Here is an 18,261-nt window from a genome sequence, read left to right as displayed (position 1 = left end):
TGGCCCAAATAAACGGGTAATATATGGGTGAGACTCGTCTAAATGTGCCATGAGTATAGGAATAAATATGTAATAACAAGAGAATAGAAAAAATAGAATTTTGTAAACAATATTTTCATGTGCTAATGTAAAATCACCACACCTAAGGCGCTATTATCAGTAGTTACACGTTTTATGAGCTGTAATTCCTAGAATAAAGTTTTATCTAAATGATAATCAAAACGAAATTGCTATTTATATTAACACCTATCTATCACGACAGAATATTTAATTCAAGGTTCATTATAAATAAATTTTTTTCTAAAAACGCAGTGTTAAAATTACTCATTGTAAAGTAAAGTGTTCGGGGTCATCTATCTATTCCTAATGTTTCAAAATATTTAGGACTCAGTTACGTTAAAGGTCGATCTTGTGACATAATAATACTAAAAATATTGCTGCTTGGTGACAATTGTGAATAACACATTGCTCAAGATGCATACAATACAATCAACTTAATTATAAAACATTCTAATGGTATTATTAAATATTCGTTTAAGACCTTGGAGAATACCAAAATAGGCAAGCTAAAGATATGCAATAAGAAGATAATGCTTTGAAAGTGAAACTGCGCCCATCAACTAGAAATTATTATTGAACAAATGACAAATATACTTGAATTGTCTGGTTGTTTATGCTAAATCATGTGGTGTAAAACATGTTACAATCGCTGGTGAGAACATTTAGCGTTACACATTTTAGAGACCCTTAGTGTTGCTCTGAAACTATAAATGATTTTTTTTGCGAAGGATTTGATTGGAAAATTTACAATAATATACCGTTATATGAAAAACGACATTAGAGAGTTATTGACAGCAAAAATTCACACTTATTATACTCCAAAAGATATTGGAAGACTGTTAATGCCTTTGAAATCGAGGAGTGTGAGACTAATTTTTAATTTACCAAGAATTTCGTTGCAAATAATATCTCCTTTAAAAGTATTTCCTTGGACAGCACTACACAAGTCGTTGTCCACACCCTAGGTAGCAGTACTGGAAGTCGTCAACTGGTGTGGTATTTAACTGGTCACAGTCTTGATTGTTCCCGTCATTTTAAGACATGTTTCAATTTCGGAGAAAGAAAGTCACAAGAACTGAAGTCAAGATTAAAAATCATTGAAGATCCTTTAAACAAGTTCAACGCACACGTTTATACGAGTGTACTTCTGTTCAGTGGTGATGTTTTTCGGCATCTTTCGGGCAAAAATCTTTCCCATGCCCAAATCGTTCATCATATTTTTATGTACGCTGATAGTGAATTTGACAGATCACTCAATATTGGTATTATTACACCAAAGTCCAATTTCACAAGACCCTTCACATGTTCCACTTTCGACTTTGTTGAAGGTCTCCCTGAGCAAAGCCGATCAGATGATCGACGACTTCTCGTCTTTCCAGAAATGACTGGTGCGAGCCATAAAATTTTGCTCTTGGGAAGTTATTTCGATTAATTCAAACCAATTCCCAATTTTGAGTGCTGGCAAACCTAGTTAGTTCTATTATGCTCAAATTGATCTGATATAGAAATAAGAAGTGAGAACATTTCAATACTATAATCATGGAACATAACAAAACAGCGAATGTTATTAACAGAACTTTTGAAAAATTTATTTACTCAAGGCACTGTGCATTGTCACATTCCTTTAATACCCCGGTTATATATGACTTCATGTGAATGACTGGCAGTTATATTAATATCGCCAAATTTACAGGCTCATCTTTTTAGTGAAACCTTGTTTTTTTAGATGCAGTTCAGGAAAATACTGTATATTGTGAATCATGGATGTGACCGAGGTACTAATTGTATAACATTAATAAGAATAATACTTTTAAATAAGTTTGGAGTTGCTATTATATTGACATGAATAGGGAAAATCTTCATATAGTAAATTTCATTTTTAAACCTTTTATAAATAACTTGATATATATTAAAACACAAACCGAAATATTCGAAAGGAAAGGTATCCTATTCAGTCATTTTAAGATATCAGCGAAGAGAAGAATTTACTCCATTTCTTTAATTAGTTACGTTCAGAAAATTGATTAAAATGCCCCTGTATCTGAATAACTCGTTTGAATAAATAAAACACATATTTCAACGATGTATTATTGAGTGAAACTTAGTCATGTTTCTGAGTTGCTTGTTTTTGTTCCTTTATACATAACCTGTTTAATAATCATTAAAGAAGTCCTTATCACAATCGTATATGCAAAAACCTGTTGTATCAATAAAAAATGGAAATTGACATGTTGGTACACACGGTTTCTTTATCTTCTCAGCTTGAAATCTAGCTTCGATGCGGCAGAACTAGATATAAATTCATCGAATTAAAAAAGAGAAGTCGGTCCAGTTGCAAAACCTGATGTAATCCTCAGGGCTACCGATGAGATGTTTATTTTTGGAATTACGAATACTTGATTCTATCCGCAAAACTTGTTCTAACACAATCATGTCAATCAATTTTCGCATTTTAGAGCATGATTGGGATTGAAGTATGATTTTCAGGTATATACTTGACACATTTGATTATGATGATCAACATTATACATGTCGTAGCGGCATAATTGATTTATATGGTACAATTCTATTCTATCTTTATAAGCAAAACAATAGATACGGTATTATCGAATTTTGTAAAGAGAGATCATATAGAAATTCAACATTTAACAAAAACAAATTAGATATACAACTAAAACAATAAAAAAAACGAGTCAAGACTCTTTTGACAATCTTTTAATAATAAGGATGATAGTTAAATTCAAAGACTTTCAACGTACATTAAGTTTTGTCAAATAATGTGAGCATGCGAAATATTTATTTCAAAATGTGTCGAAAACCTAACAACTACACACAAAACAATCGAAGAAACATGTACGTTGATCATGTTGAGAAAATTGCTAATCAAAAAAAATCGTGATTTGAATCTCGAGACTTTTCCTTGTCTCAAATATGTCTTGGGAGGAAGTCATTTTATAAGTTCGGAAACAATTCAAAAGGCTGTGACCGACTAGTTGAAGTCAAGTTGAAGTCTTTCAGCGCGGCTACCAAGAACGGACACAGCCCCGCCGGAGTATAGATGGACTACTTTGAAAAAAAAATAAAAGCTTGGGTTAGCGAAGAGCACTCTCATTACTTTTCTCACACACCTAATGTTCATCGTATTTTTTAACAGAGAATGTTTTCACGTATTATATGTACACTTGGTACTAAAAAATTACTTTCTGATCTTTGTATTTAAAAAACTTTCATTATAAGACAAAAACAAAAGTTTCGCAAAATCAAATATTTTATATAAAAATTGTGTATTATTTAGAATATTTGGAATCGCTCTCGTAAGTTCTCTACAGAGAAATCCTCTTAATGTATAAATACTTTTAGTAATATGGAAGCCAGACCGACAATAAATATTATCACAGTTCTAAACATACATAATCGATCACTTCACCTTCCACTTGGAAAACAAACATAATATGGGTCCAATTCAATAGTAAGTTCAATGGTTCGCATTGAATTATCTAGGGTTTTGTTTCAAGTTGTTTGACAATAACGCCAAAGGATTATCTTGTTTGTTACAAACCGTTATGATAAATATCCGCAAATATAGTTAATTTCTATATCAAACCATGAAGTTACTTTTTGAATATCACCAGTATAAGTACAAAACTACAAGAATCATGACACGTATAGGTATAGTAGAAGTAATAGAAGTTTTTTCCGACTATAAAAAAACTAAATCAAACAGAAAAATATTTTGGAGTAAAACTAGATTTACAAATGTAAATAAGGAATTAACACGAAAAATGTTGCTTAAGTTGTGAAAATAGTTGATGATAATAATTTTTTTATTATCAAATTCTGCAAAAGTAACTAAGTAACGATAAAAAACAAAAATTATAGAGAAATATGTTTCTTTAAGAACATTCAAGGTGATTTATCCGGTAAAGATAATGATTTTTGAAAAATTGAACAAGTCCATCAAAGAGAAAATATTGTTAATTTTTTTCTTGGCAGAAAAAATCGTATTTTCTACGCGGCCGCTGATTGTCGACGAGTAGCTGCGACTTATTCGCCATCATCTTTGTTTTCCTTCGCTTGGTGACACAACAAATATAGGTTTGTAAAAATGGAAGACGCTAAGAAAGTTAGTACTTAGGAATAAGTGCAGAGCTACTGGAAAACCAAAATGACTGTCCAAATAATCTAATCTCATCTACAATTTTCACTTAAATTTTGTGCTATGTCCTATCATAGAAAAACAATTGCATTTGAAGAGCACTAATCATGACTTGGCACATCAGTGAACACTTCTCGGTTGTAAATGTCGAGGAAAGCACGAGAGTCCAGTTCTAGTTTTATTGTCCGAAATTTATTTCAAATATATGTCCATTTGGAAGTGACATATCTCATAATGAGAAAAAGTCCAGAATAAATTTAATTAATTTACGACAAGTAAAACGAATTAATATAAACAAAATCAACATCGAATTTTCCAGTATTCCTTTGTGGGATGAAAATGGAACGTATCATACAGTTTATACATTCTCCGTTCCCTCCTGACATAATAAATTCATATTTTATACATAACGAGGAAAACAATTGGTAGCGAAAAGAATACTTTTTATCGGTAATTCCTGCCGTCTTTTCAGCATTTCTTTCACGATACACCCTATCTCTTCTTCCTTAATTGACAAATAGCACGAACCTTATTCTATTCTGAATTTTACAAAAAGTTATCACAAACTTTGGCCTCTTATATAAACTGAATGCAGCTCACCGGAATGATAGTAAAATTTAATGTTTGTTTGATAATTTAAATCGAAAATTGAATAAAACCGAACGAACTGTTAAATAGCTAACAAATAAACAGAAAAATGAGAAACAGATTTGTTCCATGTTTGTCCAGTAAGTGAATTTATAAGTTCCTTGATTGTTTATAGTGGTTTAAAAAACTCAATTTTGCTATGCCAGCTAAAGTGGGTAATTTTTATTTCAGTTATCTGACAGCCATTACAGTCGGAAATCAGAATTCTGTACAGTGATTCATTGTCTTCACGGTCGCGTTAAGCGATGATATCTCATCATATTTGAAGGTATTGTAATAATTTATTCTTATTTGTAAATAAAAAAACTCAACTTGTTATTTCAAACTATGTTGCCATGTCCAAATATTATATTATTTCATACCTAGCCACTATTAACTGGAGTTGGGGTAATTTTAATGAATTATTGATTTGTAATTTTTTTCCTCTTTTTATAATAATTCTGCACAACTAACATAACCACAACTATCTTGACTCCTTCCCGAATGTTCTTGTCTTGAAATCTTCAATTCATCTCGCCAAGGTGCGAGTGTACTACTCTAATATTTTTTGACATAGTTGTAACGTATTTCGAAAAAATTAGAAACAAAATTCATCTTTTGCTCATTGCTAGCCCGCTACAGGCATTTATTCTCAAACTTTGCCGATAAAATCGATTACCTACAATCAAACCACCCAAAGGCAGATATTGTTGTCTCAAGTGACTTTATTGGTCATCACGTCAGCTGGTCCTGGATTTGGTCCTGTCTGGACATAAAATATCATTATCACCGCAAAATCGATCATTGGGTGTTGAAGTTGGAGGAGTTGGAGCAATATGTGGTGAGATAGTCACGAATTAGCTAAGGCGGCTCACAAAAACTTGGAGCCCTCGTTAAGAGCAAGTTATATACTTCGCAACAATTTCTAACCCTCTATAAGGCCCTGATTACTCCATTTTTAGAGTATTGCTTGCATATTTGGAGCTCCGCTCCCAAGCATACCCTAAAGATGCTCGACTCAATGCAGACGAGAGCAATTCGAATTTTAGGCGATCCAGAGTTGACCAAAAAATTGGACAGTACAAAAGAAAGGTCGCTGACCTGAATTTATTTTACCGATACTACAACGGTAAATGCTCTTCCGAGATATCCAATATAATCCCACCTAGAGCAATATTTGCCACTCGACCCACTCGACAGACAAACGTGACTCATGAATACTGAGTTCGTCTGCAGACGCCTAGAACGTCTTTCTTTCGAGAAGTGCAAGCCTGTGTAATCAGCTACCAAGGCACCTCCAACTGACGCTAGTGACATTAAACAACCGAGTGTCGAATGACGAGTCTAACGATATTTTGGAAATTATAATACGTGTAGAATCTCTCACTAAAGAATGAATATATGCCTCGGATGACCAACTATTGAATAGACTGTGAGAACATAGATATTGCCAAATCTTGGTAAAATTATTTCTGAAGATGAAACACCGACACCATTGCAAAGCAACCTTTACCGTCGTTGAATACAAATCTACCCATAATCACTAAAGCACACAACAACTCAAAGCGTCAATATTAGTAAATAATTAAACTCAATAGCTCAGGACACAACACACTGAGGCGATTTCAAAACTTTGCATGGTAATCAGCACTTGCTAAAGGATAGACTAGAAGCATTCAATGATTTAACTGGCATATTCAAACAACACCTGCGATCTCTTAAATCTTTAGACGTGTGTATTTTCCTTATTAAACAGCGTTTAAGTAACGTTTTTATTTCAAAATAGTGTCCATTTTGATGGTTGCATTCTTGGAGGCAATCATTAAATTTCTCCATTTAATTACTAGCTTATGCTTATATATTCTTACGATTTTATGACAAATTCTTGCTTCCAGTTCTTCAGGAGTAAGAGGCCGTTTTTTGAAAATGTTGCTCTTTAGATCGCCCTACAAGAAAAAGTAAAATACTGTGAGGTCAGGTGTACGGGAGTTTCAAGTAACGGCTCTGCTCCGTGATATCGCCCAATTTGGGAAAACTTCGTTGATGAAATTAATGATCATAAGGGTTGTTTGTTGCTACATCTTGGTGAAATAAGATTTCATCATTCAGTCCACGAAGAATGAAGAATGTAACATTTCACACATTCACGGTAATAGCTCGTCGCGTTTCATGTTCAAAAAAGGATGGGTCTATGATTCCCGTTGGAGATATTCCACTCCAAAACTCTCTAAGTTTTGCACTCATAAGATTGATTTTGAGTTAACAAAAGGCACGATCAATTTGGAAATGAATACGGAAGCGACGTTGAGCGGCCGTATAACCCCCACTTTGATAAACTGCCTACACGACAAAAGATCGTACTTAGTCACACCACTTTCCAATAGCTACTGAAATACTTTGAAAGAGAGAACATAACGGTAATATTGACAATTCGCGCCAACCATTTTTTCTCAAAATTGTATGTTTCACTGCCCATTCTATTATTTTTAAACTTTTTAAACATGTGGTATCATAGTTGAACTCTAGTAACCTCAATCAAATTTCAATCCATGTCGATAACTAGATATTTTTTACTCAGAACTTCATAAGCCACCTTCTATAAGTCATGTCATATTTTGGACTTACTGAGACCTTCTTTGATCCATTTATATATTTTATATAGATTCTTTACTATTGGATAGTTAATTTCGTTCGATTGAAGCTTTTTTTATCAGGTAAACATTTGCATTTTTTTTGTCAATTCAGTTGTTGTGGGAATTATTTCTAAAGTTAAAACAATATACGTTCTAAGAATTATATATAAAATAAATCATTTAACTGCTTTTTGTTAAATAACTACATATATCAACAACGTCAATAATTCCCGATTACATTCAATGGTGGCGACTATTACTCTTGAGAAAAGAATCGATCAAACTTTAAAACTAAGAAATGACAGTAAACAATATATATAATAGCTTGTCTTGATAAAAAATTGGAAGATGTGGAAGTGGAATAATAATATATTAAGTTCACTGCGTATAAAATCGAGTGCTTATTTTAGAATGTTAAAGATTCCAGTTTCATTATAACCAGAACCTAAAAATGAATTTATTCCAATTTTGTTATTAGTAGAAAATACATAGTTGGCATAAGGTCAAACTATTAACCAAGATAATCAAACGATGATAATATATATGCAAATATTCAACTGTTCCAGAAATCTAAGTTAATGAATTCTACTACTGAAATAACATATACAAAATAATCGGGAAAGCTATACCGCAAAAACCAACAAAACAAGTAAATCAAGTCAATGGAAACCGTGACTCGAGTACTAATTTCAGTAAACCAGTGATGTCGATTACTTTAATAAACGAATACTCGATTTATTTCAACACTAGCGACTATGCTGGCAGACCGAATTTTGATTTTGAATGCGGGATTGTGTACAGAAAATTGAATATTTTTTTTAAATCCGCAGTAAAGTGAAACATTAATGCCGATTAGTCAATAAAAATCGGCGGTGAAATCTTTTTAGTGCTTAGGCACTGAAGTCAATGTGTTTAATGGTAAGTTTCAATAATTGTTTCAACCCTATTCTGTAAAAATGTTGAAACCAAAGCAGTTATTTTTTAATAATTTCATTAAAATAGTTTAATAAAACTGCACAAATGATGACAATACAACTCTTGGGTGAGTTTTGTGAAAACTCAATCAACAATTGGGCATATAGGTTGTCAGGAGATAATTTTATATATATATATATATATATATATATATATATATATATATATATAAAAGAATGAAGGTTATTTGAAACAGTTTAATGCATTGATTGAAAACTGAAAAAAACGTTTATTTTTAAAAACAACATTTATTGCCCAAAATGATCAATTCATTAATAAGAACACTGATATCAATAACCTTAGTGTAATTTAAGCATATCTTTTAGATTTCGAAAAAAAATCTATGAAAATTTAACGCCATTAACAATCAACTAACCTCACCTAACCTATAAATTTCAACTTCACTTATAACGACCTAACCTATAAAATTTATTGTCATATATATTCTAGCCAATGAATATTCAACTACATTCATAACGACCTAACCTATTGAAATTTAATGTTGTCCATAAATTTACCAATCAATATGAACATCATTTCCTACAACTTATCCTTATCTAACCTATAAAAATTCAACGTCATTCATAATCTAACCCATTAAAAATTAATGAAAATTCCTATAGTAACCAGAATCAATATTTCAATTAATCAATATTCCTACCAACGTCAATTTGAATTTTGAATTTTGAATTCCATGTGTTTAAAAATTTTTACAGGCTTTAATAATATCAAAATCACCGGAAATCTTAATTAATTATTGTAAGTAAAATTTTATTATTGTTATACATTTATACATATTTCTTATTTTGTATTTGACCATAATTTCAGTCTCAGACGATGAATACATAAGTATTGGAAAGCTCGGAAAATATAGTATGGTAGTTATGTTAATGAATATTTCATTTAATAAAAAGTCATGATTTTGTCAGCACAAAATAATTCCATTTTTCAATAATTATTATTATTAGAACACTTGGCAACATTGCAAGGAAACGAATGGCAGTTCTCAAACACAGAGATAACCAATGGTGTAGATTTAACAATGAAGACAGTCGAGCTCACAAATATCAATAATAATTACGATTTCCGATTTTCCTTGAACGTAGTATAGGTTGACTTTACTGTTTCACGTCATTTAGTATTAGTGGATGTTATGTTATTGAGTCCTTTCGCGAACATCTATTAAGCTTATTGGAAAATATATACTTTTTAGTTGCAGAAGTCATGGTAAGTAGTAAGGAAAGGTGTTTGCATTTAACATTTGAAGAAAAAGTTGTGGTCTTTCAACGTTTATTAGAGGCTACGTGACACATATCTCTGCCAGTAAGTCATTACATGGGTATCGGAAAAAAGTTTTTGAATGAGGGAAGAAACATACTTATGAATTACATATAATATATTTTGCTTCTTCAACACAAAGATGATCATTACGTTATTGATGAAATGGCCACAAAAAACTAGTTGAATTGTTCAACTGTTTAAACTATAAAAATAAAAACGTTAAGTCCAATGAAATTATGATACATTTATTACTACTAGAGCGACCCTGTTGACGATAGGTCAGTGTCATTTCCTATTTTCCTAAATTTATAAGATGTACTGATCTTGTCATCATTACATATTATTTACACTAAAGCTTATATCTGTATTGTGCTCTACAGTTACCTCAAAGGGAAGCAACCCAAAGCGCCTTTGTTAAGCAAAATACTACGTGTGATTGCCTTCTGGCATGTGGCACTCCAAACTTTTATTTTTAGAATTTGTCCTGACCCAATTTATAAAAGACAGATTTTCATTAAATTATTCGTAGTGAACTGTGAGAAACAATGAGGTACTACGGAAAAACGTATTTTTGCTATACTAAAGCAATGTATACTACTTACTGGTGTCAACAAGTGTCAATATTATGAATTCTTTTCCACATTAACTATGCAACGAACAGTAGCTTTCTTATATAATATGTTTTTATCGATAGATAACTATCAATGTATTTTCTCCATTATTTGAATCTAAATAATAAGAGGAAACAGCTTCTGGTATGAAAGTATAAATTAGTAAATAAATTATATATATATATATATATATATATATATATATATATATATATATATATATATATATATATATTAAATATATAAATATATATTAAAATTAAATATATATATATTAAATCAACAACTACATGTAATTCTAATTGTAATAAATTTCGTAAAATACGCGTTTAGAACAACAAAGGATTTCCTGACATTTTCGTATTCCAACTACGCGTGTTTCTCCAGGAACGTTCTCACGTTCACGTAAAGATCTGGTTTATGGGGTAAGACATGGCTTATTTACTGCTGTTTTTCCCGCTTCAACAATATTTATGCAAGGGTATCCTATAATGTGTTTTCCGGAATTTTATTTTTCCTCTACACCAATAGAGAAGAACTAAGCATTGTGGTCGGGAAAACATAATTCATCTTAAATTATTAAAATTCTTGGCTCGTTTAAATTCTAGACTGATGTTACTTGAAGGAATTTTGTTATTTAGATTGGCGTTTCTTTCAAATACTACACAGGTCCATGAAATAAAGGAACGTTTTGCCCTGTGACACACACCATATTTTTATTGTGTTTTTATCATTATCTACTCATGCAGTATTTCAGTACTTGTTTGTAAATTTATAATGAAATATTGGCAAAAAACAGATAAGCATATATGTATTAGGAAAATGGCCTATCTCCTAGTCAATATAAACACCAATGCATTATTTTAAAATGAAATTAAACCACTAAAAACCACAACTACAGCAATAAATATTTATTTTATAGTTGTCTTTGTTATTTAACTTAATAATATTAAAAAAACATTTATTACTGTACTGAAATACTCATGCAGTATTTCAGTACTTGTTCAAAATTTTAAATCAGACTTAAACTTGAAATTTTTTCGTAAAAAACGGATCTAGGTCTGATAAAGCACACCTAACTAGTGACTATATTCATGAATATAGTCACTTTTAAGAGTAATCAACGTAGATACTCGAATGCTGCTACACCTGTCTAACGCCTTTTCAGTCGTTTTTGCTTTAAAAACCTCGGCAATCACTTCTTCACCGGAGCCAACTCTTTTTCCTTGAAGCATTCTTTTGAGGTCCATAAAAAGCAATCACTGGGTACTTGATCTGAAGCATACACTGGATGGTCAATATATGACTACGATTTTTATCGATTTGTGTCACAGTACATTGTGTTAGTGGAAAAGATTTGTTTTGCATTTAAGGTAGTTCTTTCTTCATTTTTGTACTTAACCCATCCAATAGTCTTATGTTATATTCACTGTTGATGGTTGTATCTTTATGACCAGTCACCAGTCGAATTTGAGTGTTTATATATTTTTTAAGTAACTGCGAATTCAGATGACCAGGGCTTCGGTAATTTCTCTACCAGGTTCAAAGTCAATATACCACGTTTTAATCGTTGTTGCTGATGGATCAGAGTCTGAAAAAACTGTATTAAGCCGTTGCTTTACTTGCATAATATGTTTTTAAACAAGAACAAATGTAGTGTCCCTCAAACATAAATACCTTAATGCAGCAGGTACCAAAGCTTCTCAAGCTTGGTAGTAACGAAAACAATAACAGTGATATCATCTGTTCTGGCAAGTCCAAAAAATGCCTTTTTGATTTTTGCATGTTTGCATGCTATAGATAATCTCTAGACAACTGATACGAAAATCTTGAAATCGATCTATGTTCATAAATTTTCAAATAAAAATATATGTATTATGATCGAGATATATAAACACAGACAGTCGATATATCGATATGGCACTGACGTGTGCTGCACGTGGGCTTACAAAGTGATGTATTATGTTAGAATTTTAGTGTACAATTGACATACATTTGATGAGGTCTCTAACTAAATGAACTAAGCTTTGCATTTCATCTATAGCAGTTGTCACAAGATAACATGTAATTTATGGTCATAATATGAACATATTTTGTTATGACAATCACAAAATAATGATAAACATATGTTTATTCAAAAGTTTAGGAAAAAAATGATTTGCTCTATATCTACGACAAGCCCAATAGTATGCAAACAGATTACATCTTTTGGGATCGTCTTGAGATCACAAACTGGCACATTTTTGCACAACAAATATAAAACATTTGACAATGGATAACAAGCATATTATTTATCGTTAAGAAGAAAAAGAATTGCCGACAATTTCACAAGATCAGAAAAAGTCGTTTACGAATTTGAAGTAAATTCTATGGAAAGTGAAAAAGCTACGTTCCTGTCGGAAAACAAATAAGACTGCCGATGCGATGGAACTATCAAAGCTTCGTTTGATTGAAACCTAGAAGTGGTATGCCGTGAGTATTTCACAAAAGATTAGAGCTAACTTGATTGCACCGATATACAATTGTGGCTGTAGCAACCGCAATGTGTTTAATTATACAATCGAGATGGTAGTCACATTTGTGATTTTTATATACTTAATATGCATGATCGTAGTTCAGTATTTTTAAACTCAAAACAGTAGACACGGCCTTATGGGCGTTGAAAAAGGTAAAATGTCCTAAAAATAAGGTATCGACATATTAACCAATAAAAAATTAGTACAAGTATTTTGAAAACACCCAAGAACAGTTTTACATTATACGAAACATAAATTTACTGACCTTTATAAAAATAATAGCTACAGCTTCTAATGAACATAATATAAACTTATCACAGACGCTATTAGTTCCATATAAATGAAACATTAATATTTCCATTACTTAAAAGTTGCCTAAAGGTGTATTCTGAAATGGTAATGTTATTAATTTTATAAATATCTGGTAGTTACCAGTACTGACATGCATAGTGTTAAATGAGCATTATTGGAGCGTACATAATTATTAAACATGAAATTCTAAAGTATTCAAGGCATAATTATGTTTTAATAATTAGAAAATCTGTACCGACAAACCATTGTTTTTAACGTTGAACGAACAAGAAAACCACTTTATCTATCAGGACTTCGTATAATTATTTATAATTCGTATTAAATTAGATGATTTTATTCTGGTAAGCCTTGAAATGCCTTACTCCCGAGTTTATGAATAGAGGTTTATCGTTGAATTGCAACACTGACACATAATCTGCTTTGTCATATCAACAATATCGTATGACTAATTATTTATTAAATCATCACTGCTGGAAATATTGTGTTATAATTACGAAGTTCAATACTACACAGAATGCATTTTTAGTAATAATACGCTACGAATTATTAATTTCTGGATTTACTGAGAAACAATGATGCCAACTATCTTGTACGTTGTATATTCCTTATTATAACACTTTTTAAAATCAACAATAATACAGAAATAGAATGGTATTAAAAACGAACTTGGTTCTCAATATATTGAAATTTCAATTAATCTGATCTTATCAAAAAAGGTCAATGATTATAGGAGATATCTAACTATCAAAAACACAAAAACCGATTTAAGAAAAAAATCAAGAAATCGACAAAAAAACTCCATTATTCCTGAAATATTAAAAAAGGCTTGATTATACAAAGTTGAAAATTTTTAAAACAGAATTAAATACCAAACAAGAGACTATTCAGAAAGAGTTTATATACAAAAAATAACATATCGGTAATAAAAGACTACTAGAATAAGATTTATGATCATATTCTATAAATATCAATGTGACTGTAAATAATAAAGTTTTCACAATTGAGTTATTTTATTATTATTTTATTTAACCGTTAGTGATACTTATACACACTATTTACTCCCACCTCAACATTAGACTTGTACGCACAGGCAAATCCCGAACAAGTTGGAAACTTTTTTCTGCCCAAGTGCAGTTTGAAACAAGTCCGTGACTTATTTCTAATTTTTGTGCTCTGCGAACAGATTTGATCTGTCAATTCAAAAAACCAGAAAAAGAGCATGCTATAAACACACCCTTTTGATTTTTGTGTTGACAGTTTATGCTTAAAGTTTCTTCATTTACATTCAAATTTCTGTTTTAAAATTTATTATTTTGTTTTATTCGAAACTTAATAAGGAAAGTAAGTACATTCGTAATAGTTAATTATCTAGTCAAAAAGTTATATATGAAAGTTTTTTTACATAGAGACATGTTTGAATTTATTTTATTTAATAAACCAGGACCTTCAAGAGTGGAATCTTTATCATCTCAGATGCTAATACAAAGCGAGGAAAACATATTTACAATGGAAATGAGTGGCAGAACATATGTATGGACAACAGAAACCACCCTGAAACTGTTGGATTTGTTGAAGAAATATAAAATTGTAGTTGGTGCATTCCAAATTGAAAATTTTAAGGGAATATGGGAAATAATCTTGATAGAAGCAAAAACTAGAAAAAACAATGATATACTGAGAATAAACAATAATCTCCTAAGGGAAACAAATGATTTAATAGAAAAATGTTTATAAAGAAAAATCGACAAATTTTTTAACAAATGTTGTACTTATTTTTGGAGCATTTAATCTAAAAATATACTAGAACTTATTTAAGAAAAAAAATAATTTATGGTTTTTTTTATTTCAATAAATCCAAATATGTTTTTATTTATTCCAGCAAAACAAATCTATAATATTTTTCTAGAAATATGTTCAGAGTAAATAGGTCCAATTACATGGAAATGTATTAGTTTTATTGCAAATATACAAATTCGCACATGTTAGATTATGCAAAAAATTTCAATTCATTCCAACTATGGGAAAACCCATCCAAAATTCAACTCACTAATAATTAAACTTACACTATTTCAAATCCCAAATCAAGAAAAACTTTCTAATTATTATTTAAGTCTCCAACTCAAAATTTCCTATGAATCCGCGGACTGTTTGACTGTCAGAAAACGGTATCCAACTACAATATTTTGTTCTGCGAACGCCTGAATATTAGTTAGCACTGAGGAATTTTAGTTCTATGAACGACAAAACACGAGTGCTCATGCGTCGGACTGTTTCTGGCTACTATGCCAACAAAACTATAAACACCCAAAATGATACTGTCTTACGCGCGAAGTCACCGTTTTCAGAGGTCAAAGGTTAACTTAGTTCACAGCCACAGTTTACCTTTTGTCTGAAGACGATAACTTGGATGTCGAAACGCAAATCAGACAGTATAAATATTAATGTTGGTGAAAAGGTCAGATGATCTTTTTGTGGTTAAAACAGAATGTATTTTGATAATCGTTGATAGCTGATCTATTAATTCATTATTAAGAATATTAATCAAACAAAACGCATTATTCATTAAAACAGAACAAATAACAAGATCATTTATCCAAGAGAATAAATTTTTAGCTTGACTATTTAGCGAATAATCACTTGTTTTATTTTCTTGTTATCACTAAAATCGTTTCGTATTGTGATTTGATATTTGGTACAATTTAGTCAGTTTAAATTCTAGTGAAGCGTTAATTTACCGATCGTAAGGGCTAATACTCAAATGGAATGTAAACAAAATTTCAAATTTCAAAAATTAAGTCCAATTATTTCCGATTAAAACAGAGGTTATTTCAAAAACACATAACAGAGGAAATGTCTAGATCAAGTTTATCCCGCTATTACCATTATTGGTATGAAAGGTATAAAATTCTAATTACACTTATAAATCTCCGTTCACACCTTTGAATCACTCACGTATGTAAACTAACCATATCTGAATCCCCATTGATTAATTGCAGGTGTCAAATCTCACAGTGCTGGCGTTAAAACGCGAAATAATTTCAACGAGGTGGGGAAAATATTAAAGGGGAAAATGTATATTTCGTTACTCTACATAAGAATCTCCTATCTATTATAAACATTTAACGAGCCATAAATATGAAGTATCACAGTGCATCACAACTTTCAACATCATGGAGTAATAAAGATTAAAAAGAATATGCTTTCACAGAAACATTGAATCTATAAGTAAACGAAGATAAATTTTATGAAAATGACAACATCGTACAGAAAAAGATCAATGAGAAATTTTCCAAGAAAATCAGAGAGACAAAAAATAATACATTGAAAACAAGTCCAAAACCATGTAGATTTTGGTATAGTTATTAGAGACGATTGCGATGATTTAGAAGCAAAGCTGGTGGAATGAAGTGTACAATAAACATCAAATAAAATAGTCCGAAGACAACATACAAATAGAAAAAGCTACATTTATATTAAACAATAAGACAAACAGAAAGCGAAAGAGAAATGTGGACAATTATCAAAAAAGGAGGAAGAGAAATCAGATATATGGCAGAAAATAGTACTTAGGAGGATATTATGGGACAAAACGAGTGATTATGGTGAAATGGTATTTGTCCATGCAAATATAAATAACGAACATTCCGTGATTTTCGCGAACTTTGCGAGGATTTTCGCGTGCTTCCAGGCATCTGATAGAAAACAAATATACGTTGACAGTCTATTGTGCACATTTTTGCAATGTATGTGTCATGGAAGACTTCATTCAAGTAATTTAGAACAACTATAGTGAAATGTGAAATGTGATAAGACTGCTGAAACCAAATAAATGTCATTAAAATTGTTAAGATGCATTTTTTCTGTCGACGTATTTTATTTCTCAACAAATTCAAATTGTTTTCTACAAAAACATGCAAACACAGTGATGCCGATAATATCTGCCCAAATATTATGTGTCATGATCTGTGCTTCCCCATCCATGTAGGTCAAGTATCACTACAATATATACAATTGTGGCCAATAACTGTAGTATTAAACAAAAACCTGGCTTCATCGCAAAATATTATATCACTTTAAAGATGAAGGTTTGTATCTACATTTGGCATGATGATTTCATAAAATTCTATTCTGTGGTCATGATAACTATTATACTAGCGGTACTATAAGTAACTATAAGAATGAAACGTATTCTTCTTAATAATGTTACGGACTTGGAACCATGATAGTCTTTGAAAGTTTTATAGAGAAGAGGCTAAATTTGTATAAAATCACAAGACTATCTTTTTGAACGGATTCCTGGTGATACTGTTGCGTAAAACCATTATTTCCGATTAAAATATTATTAATTGAAGAGAGCTTCAGATCGATACTTTTGTAATTTGAGAAAATCAAACAGAAGAGTCGAACATGCTGTGTAATGTTGAATATTGTTAGTGGACATTATATAGGTGATGATGTTATTTCTTAAGTATTTCCCAAACTTCAAACAAAATTCTATGAGGGTGTGTAAACAAACACATCTAAAAAGGAACATGTAAATTTAATGTAGTTCGTTGACATTATTAATTCATCATCATCAACTTACTTTTTACGATACTTTATTTCAAAATAAATTGTTTATGAAAGATTGTATTGTGTATGAGGATTAATATTTCCAGCGCAGGGTTCAGTTTTAAACATACCTCTTATACTAGGTTTACATATTTAGTAGTTTTTTTGTACAGTTGCTGTCAGGCAGTGTTTTAATCCTCGCTAATTTTTTCTTTAAAAGGAAATTGGCTTTCAATTAGAATAGCCGTTTGTTATTCATAACTACCAAAAAGCATGAATATTTAGAGAGTATTACCAAACTAAGTTGACTTTCTATCATAAAAAGACCGTCTAATTTAACTGTTTAACTGTTATTTTAAAAGAAACTATTCAAAAAATATAAGAATTGCCAATGAGAATTCATAGGTAAATTTTTGCATAAATCTTTCTAATCTACTAATCTCAAAATAAATCTTGTCCCTTTGAACGAAATAAACGGGATGCAGAATGCTATTAAGTGGTAATTATTACTTCTATGTTACAATTACTACAATTATTTA

General features: G+C 30.9%; 1 protein-coding gene across 6 annotated transcripts in view; it reads right to left on the bottom strand.

The window, feature by feature from the left end:
- Positions 1-18,261, bottom strand: part of LOC130451832 (latrophilin Cirl) — a 365,678-nt gene that overhangs the window by 73,108 nt on the left and 274,309 nt on the right. The gene's annotated exons all lie outside the window — the stretch shown is intronic.

Source organism: Diorhabda sublineata, chromosome X (assembly GCF_026230105.1).
Source record: "Diorhabda sublineata isolate icDioSubl1.1 chromosome X, icDioSubl1.1, whole genome shotgun sequence".
Lineage (NCBI taxonomy): Eukaryota > Metazoa > Arthropoda > Insecta > Coleoptera > Chrysomelidae > Diorhabda > Diorhabda sublineata.
The sequence above is the reverse complement of the archived record's forward strand: the minus strand, read 5'-3'. Positions and strand labels throughout refer to the sequence as shown.